Source organism: Physella acuta, unplaced genomic scaffold (assembly GCF_028476545.2).
Source record: "Physella acuta isolate Inbredline_101_S28 unplaced genomic scaffold, ASM2847654v3 ptg000913l, whole genome shotgun sequence".
NCBI classification, from domain to species: Eukaryota; Metazoa; Mollusca; class Gastropoda; family Physidae; genus Physella; species Physella acuta.
This window is the reverse complement of record NW_026732430.1, coordinates 845,912-852,738: the sequence shown is the minus strand read 5'-3', so window position 1 is coordinate 852,738 and position 6,827 is coordinate 845,912.

The window sequence follows — 6,827 nt, the reverse complement described above, 5'->3', positions numbered from 1 at the left end:
TAAGTTAAATATATACACTATATATATATATATATATATATATATATATATATATATATATATATATATATATATATATATAACATGTTTGTTTATTTATTATTTATATGCCAATAGGCCTATATATGTCAGCAGTTAAATCGGTCGATTCTGAAGAGATTAATTCTCACAAAGGGCAAATTAAAAAAACATTTTTGCCGTAGAACAATTCCCTCCCTTGCCGCACCAAACCTTCTTGGTACAAATAACTTACCACAAAGCCGTGCGCGCTAAACGAGGACGATCAGCGGATCCGATAACCGACGCTCCACGATAGCGACACGACTTTCACCTAAAGTTTGTCTACCTGATATTATTGATACGATCGGCCGATAGATTGATGGACTTCGATACGATCGGCCCATTCTTAACAGAGAAGCAATGGACATAATGGCCATCAAATTTTTCTTGAAGCGTGGACCAGCAATTGATACCTCATGGAGGCGACTCTAAGAAAATAACGTACTACAGGTGCAGAAGTAGATGTGGATATGGATTATTAATCCATTAATTATTGTTTATATATATATATATATATATATATATATATATATATATATATATATATATATATATATATATATATATATATATATATATATTCACGTCCATCAGAAAAGTATTGATTTTTGAAGTGAGTTCACACACACTAGAAAAAATCTGGACATAATGACATGTGATTTATGAAGAGAGTTCACCCACCCATTAGAAAAATCTGGACCTTCACGAGATCTATTGTATCAGTCACGTGACATTTATAAACGTCAGTAACGTTTGATCACACCCTACTTCACCTATCTGCCGTTACTTGACTGCCTTGACGCAGTAAAAAGACGAAATTTAAAGGGTTCAAAGTTCACACAACTCTGCTCTGTGCGGCGCTAACTTCCATTTCAAGGGAGACAAGTCCACATCATTCTGCCACGAGTTGTCGCCACAAGGTCTATGCTCCATTCTAACATCACGCGACCATCGGGCTAATAATACAACATTCAAGTATTGGGCTAGGGGTCAGAGGTTGTAGCCCAAGGTGTCAGAGGTTGTAGCCCAAGGTGTCAGAGGTTGTAGCCCAAGGTGTCAGAGGTTGTAGCCCAAGGTGTCAGAGGTTGTAGCCCAAGGTGTCAGAGGTTGTAGCCCAAGGTGTCAGAGGTTGTAGCCCAAGGTGTCAGAGGTTGTAGCCCAAGGTGTCAGAGGTTGTAGCCCTAGGGGTGAGAGGTTGTAGCCCTAGGTGTCAAAGGTTGTAGCTCAAGGTGTCAGAGGTTGTAGCCCTAGAGGTCAGAGGTTGTAGCCCAAGGTGTCAGAGGTTGTAGCCCAAGGTGTCAGAGGTTGTAGCCCAAGGTGTCAGAGGTTGTAGCCCAAGGTGTCAGAGGTTGTAGACCAAGGTGTCAGAGGTTGTAGACCAAGGTGTCAGAGGTTGTAGACCAAGGTGTCAGAGGTTGTAGCCAAAGGTGTCAGAGGTTGTTACCCTAGAGGTCAGAGGTTGTAGACCAAGGTGTCAGAGGTTGTAGCCCAAGGTGTCAGAGGTTGTAGCCCAAGGTGTCAGAGGTTGTAGACCAAGGTGTCAGAGGTTGTAGACCAAGGTGTCAGAGGTTGTAGACCAAGGTGTCAGAGGTTTTAGACCAAGGTGTCAGAGGTTGTAGCCCAAGGTGTCAGAGGTTGTAGCCCAAGGTGTCAGAGGTTGTAGCCCAAGGTGTCAGAGGTTGTAGCCCTAGGTGTCAGAGGTTGTAGCCCAAGGTGTCAGAGGATGTAGACCAAGGTGTCAGAGGTTGTAGACCAAGGTGTCAGAGGTTGTAGCCCAAGGTGTCAGAGGTTGTAGGCCAAGGTGTCAGAGGTTGTAGCCCAAGGTGTCAGAGGTTGTAGACCAACTGGACAGAGGTTGTAGACCAAGGTGTCAGAGGTTGTAGACCAAGTGGACAGAGGTTGTAGACCAAGGTGTCAGAGGTTGTAGACCAAGGTGTCAGAGGTTTTAGACCAAGGTGTCAGAGGTTGTAGCCCAAGGTGTCAGAGGTTGTAGCCCAAGGTATCAGAGGTTGTAGCCCAAGGTGTCATAGGTTGTAGCCCAAGGTGTCAGAGGTTGTAGCCCTAGGTGTCAGAGGTTGTAGCCCAAGGTGTCAGAGGTTGTAGCCCAAGGTGTCAGAGGTTGTAGCCCAAGGTGTCAGAGGTTGTAGACCAAGGTGTCAGAGGTTGTAGCCCAAGGTGTCATAGGTTGTAGCCCAAGGTGTCAGAGGTTGTAGCCCAAGGTGTCAGAGGTAGGAGGTTGTAGCCCAAGGTGTCAGAGGTTGTAGACCAAGGTGTCAGAGGTTGTAGACCAAGGTGTCAGAGGTTGTAGACCAAGGTGTCAGAGGTTGTAGCCCAAGGTGTCAGAGGTTGTAGGCCAAGGTGTCAGAGGTTGTAGCCCAAGGTGTCAGAGGTTGTAGACCAAGGTGTCAGAGGTTGTAGACCAAGGTGTCAGAGGTTGTAGCCCAAGGTGTCAGAGGTTGTAGGCCAAGGTGTCAGAGGTTGTAGCCCAAGGTGTCAGAGGTTGTAGACCAACTGGACAGAGGTTGTAGACCAAGGTGTCAGAGGTTGTAGACCAAGTGGACAGAGGTTGTAGCCCAAGGTGTCAGAGGTTGTAGACCAAGGTGTCAGAGGTTGTAGCCCAAGGTGTCAGAGGTTGTAGCCCAAGGTGTCAGAGGTTGTAGCCCAAGGTGTCAGAGGTTGTAGCCAAAGGTGTCAGAGGTTGTTACCCTAGAGGTCAGAGGTTGTAGACCAAGGTGTCAGAGGTTGTAGCCCAAGGTGTCAGAGGTTGTAGCCCAAGGTGTCAGAGGTTGTAGACCAAGGTGTCAGAGGTTGTAGACCAAGGTGTCAGAGGTTGTAGACCAAGGTGTCAGAGGTTTTAGACCAAGGTGTCAGAGGTTGTAGCCCAAGGTGTCAGAGGTTGTAGCCCAAGGTGTCAGAGGTTGTAGCCCAAGGTGTCAGAGGTTGTAGCCCAAGGTGTCAGAGGTTGTAGCCCTAGGTGTCAGAGGTTGTAGCCCAAGGTGTCAGAGGTTGTAGACCAAGGTGTCAGAGGTTGTAGACCAAGGTGTCAGAGGTTGTAGCCCAAGGTGTCAGAGGTTGTAGGCCAAGGTGTCAGAGGTTGTAGCCCAAGGTGTCAGAGGTTGTAGCCCAAGGTGTCAGAGGTTGTAGACCAAGTGGACAGAGGTTGTAGACCAAGTGGACAGAGGTTGTAGACCAAGGTGTCAGAGGTTGTAGCCCAAGGTGTCAGAGGTTGTAGCCCAAGGTGTCAGAGGTTGTAGCCCAAGGTGTCAGAGGTTGTAGACCAAGGTGTCAGAGGTTGTAGACCAAGGTGTCAGAGGTTGTAGACCAAGGTGTCAGAGGTTTTAGACCAAGGTGTCAGAGGTTGTAGCCCAAGGTGTCAGAGGTTGTAGCCCAAGGTGTCAGAGGTTGTAGCCCAAGGTGTCAGAGGTTGTAGCCCTAGGTGTCAGAGGTTGTAGCCCAAGGTGTCAGAGGTTGTAGACCAAGGTGTCAGAGGTTGTAGACCAAGGTGTCAGAGGTTGTAGCCCAAGGTGTCAGAGGTTGTAGGCCAAGGTGTCAGAGGTTGTAGCCCAAGGTGTCAGAGGTTGTAGACCAACTGGACAGAGGTTGTAGACCAAGGTGTCAGAGGTTGTAGACCAAGTGGACAGAGGTTGTAGACCAAGGTGTCAGAGGTTGTAGACCAAGGTGTCAGAGGTTTTAGACCAAGGTGTCAGAGGTTGTAGCCCAAGGTGTCAGAGGTTGTAGCCCAAGGTGTCAGAGGTTGTAGCCCAAGGTGTCATAGGTTGTAGCCCAAGGTGTCAGAGGTTGTAGCCCTAGGTGTCAGAGGTTGTAGCCCAAGGTGTCAGAGGTTGTAGCCCAAGGTGTCAGAGGTTGTAGCCCAAGGTGTCAGAGGTTGTAGACCAAGGTGTCAGAGGTTGTAGCCCAAGGTGTCATAGGTTGTAGCCCAAGGTGTCAGAGGTTGTAGACCAAGGTGTCAGAGGTTGTAGACCAAGGTGTCAGAGGTTGTAGACCAAGGTGTCAGAGGTTGTAGCCCAAGGTGTCAGAGGTTGTAGGCCAAGGTGTCAGAGGTTGTAGCCCAAGGTGTCAGAGGTTGTAGACCAAGGTGTCAGAGGTTGTAGACCAAGGTGTCAGAGGTTGTAGCCCAAGGTGTCAGAGGTTGTAGGCCAAGGTGTCAGAGGTTGTAGCCCAAGGTGTCAGAGGTTGTAGACCAACTGGGCAGAGGTTGTAGACCAAGGTGTCAGAGGTTGTAGACCAAGTGGACAGAGGTTGTAGCCCAAGGTGTCAGAGGTTGTAGACCAAGGTGTCAGAGGTTGTAGCCCAAGGTGTCAGAGGTTGTAGCCCAAGGTGTCAGAGGTTGTAGCCCAAGGTGTCAGAGGTTGTAGCCAAAGGTGTCAGAGGTTGTTACCCTAGAGGTCAGAGGTTGTAGACCAAGGTGTCAGAGGTTGTAGCCCAAGGTGTCAGAGGTTGTAGCCCAAGGTGTCAGAGGTTGTAGACCAAGGTGTCAGAGGTTGTAGACCAAGGTGTCAGAGGTTGTAGACCAAGGTGTCAGAGGTTTTAGACCAAGGTGTCAGAGGTTGTAGCCCAAGGTGTCAGAGGTTGTAGCCCAAGGTGTCAGAGGTTGTAGCCCAAGGTGTCAGAGGTTGTAGCCCTAGGTGTCAGAGGTTGTAGCCCAAGGTGTCAGAGGTTGTAGACCAAGGTATCAGAGGTTGTAGACCAAGGTGTCAGAGGTTGTAGCCCAAGGTGTCAGAGGTTGTAGGCCAAGGTGTCAGAGGTTGTAGCCCAAGGTGTCAGAGGTTGTAGCCCAAGGTGTCAGAGGTTGTAGACCAAGTGGACAGAGGTTGTAGACCAAGTGGACAGAGGTTGTAGACCAAGGTGTCAGAGGTTGTAGCCCAAGGTGTCAGAGGTTGTAGGCCAAGGTGTCAGAGGTTGTAGCCCAAGGTGTCAGAGGTTGTAGACCAAGTGGACAGAGGTTGTAGCCCAAGGTGTCAGAGGTTGTAGCCCTAGGGATCAGAGGTTGTAGCCCAAGGTGTCAGAGGTTGTAGCCCAAGGTGTCAGAGGTTGTAGCCCAAGGTGTCAGAGGTTGTAGCCCAAGGTGTCAGAGGTTGTAGCCCAAGGTGTCAGAGGTTGTAGCCCAAGGTGTCAGAGGTTGTAGACCAAGGTGTCAGAGGTTGTAGAGCAAGGTGTCAGAGGTTGTAGCCCAAGGTGTCAGAGGTTGTAGCCCAAGGTGTCAGAGGTTGTAGCCCAAGGTGTCAGAGGTTGTAGCCCTAGGTGTCAGAGGTTGTAGCCCAAGGTGTCAGAGGTTGTAGACCAAGGTATCAGAGGTTGTAGACCAAGGTGTCAGAGGTTGTAGCCCAAGGTGTCAGAGGTTGTAGGCCAAGGTGTCAGAGGTTGTAGCCCAAGGTGTCAGAGGTTGTAGCCCAAGGTGTCAGAGGTTGTAGACCAAGTGGACAGAGGTTGTAGACCAAGTGGACAGAGGTTGTAGACCAAGGTGTCAGAGGTTGTAGCCCAAGGTGTCAGAGGTTGTAGGCCAAGGTGTCAGAGGTTGTAGCCCAAGGTGTCAGAGGTTGTAGACCAAGTGGACAGAGGTTGTAGCCCAAGGTGTCAGAGGTTGTAGCCCTAGGGATCAGAGGTTGTAGCCCAAGGTGTCAGAGGTTGTAGCCCAAGGTGTCAGAGGTTGTAGCCCAAGGTGTCAGAGGTTGTAGCCCAAGGTGTCAGAGGTTGTAGCCCAAGGTGTCAGAGGTTGTAGCCCAAGGTGTCAGAGGTTGTAGACCAAGGTGTCAGAGGTTGTAGAGCAAGGTGTCAGAGGTTGTAGCCCAAGGTGTCAGAGGTTGTAGGCCAAGGTGTCAGAGGTTGTAGCCCAAGGTGTCAGAGGTTGTAGACCAACTGGGCAGAGGTTGTAGCCCAAGGTGTCAGAGGTTGTAGCCCAAGGTGTCAGAGGTTGTAGCCCAAGGTGTCAGAGGTTGTAGCCCAAGGTGTCAGAGGTTGTAGCCCAAGGTGTCAGAGGTTGTAGCCCAAAGTGTCAGAGGTTGTAGCCCTAGGTGTCAGAGGTTGTAGCCCTAGGTGTCAGAGGTTGTAGCCCAAGGTGTCAGAGGTTGTAGCCCAAGGTGTCAGAGGTTGTAGGCCAAGGTGTCAGAGGTTGTAGCCCAAGGTGTCAGAGGTTGTAGACCAACTGGACAGAGGTTGTAGCCCAAGGTGTCAGAGGTTGTAGCCCAAGGTGTCAGAGGTTGTAGACCAAGGTGTCAGAGGTTGTAGCCCAAGGTGTCAGAGGTTGTAGCCCAAGGTGTCAGAGGTTGTAGCCCTAGGTGTCAGAGGTTGTAGCCCTAGGTGTCAGAGGTTGTAGCCCAAGGTGTCAGAGGTTGTAGCCCTAGGTGTCAGAGGTTGTAGCCCTAGGTGTCAGAGGTTGTAGCCCAAGGTGTCAGAGGTTGTAGCCCAAGGTGTCAGAGGTTGTAGCCCAAGGTGTCAGAGGTTGTAGCCCAAGGTGTCAGAGGTTGTTACCCTAGGGGTCAGAGGTTGTTACCCTAGAGCAGTGGTTCCCAACCTTTTTCGAGTGGCGACCCCCTTTTATAAAAAGTAAGTGACCCGCGACCCCCATAGAATTAAAAAGCCGAAATTAGTATGGAAATTAATAAGCACTAAAATAAGATTTTCTAGTAGACTTTCAATATGAACTACTCTTGATAACTGTTTTAATAGCATGAGTAAAATTGCATACTATTCACTAAACCTTCGTGGTTAACTTTTTAATTACATTTTTTTTTGTTAACGCCAACCTA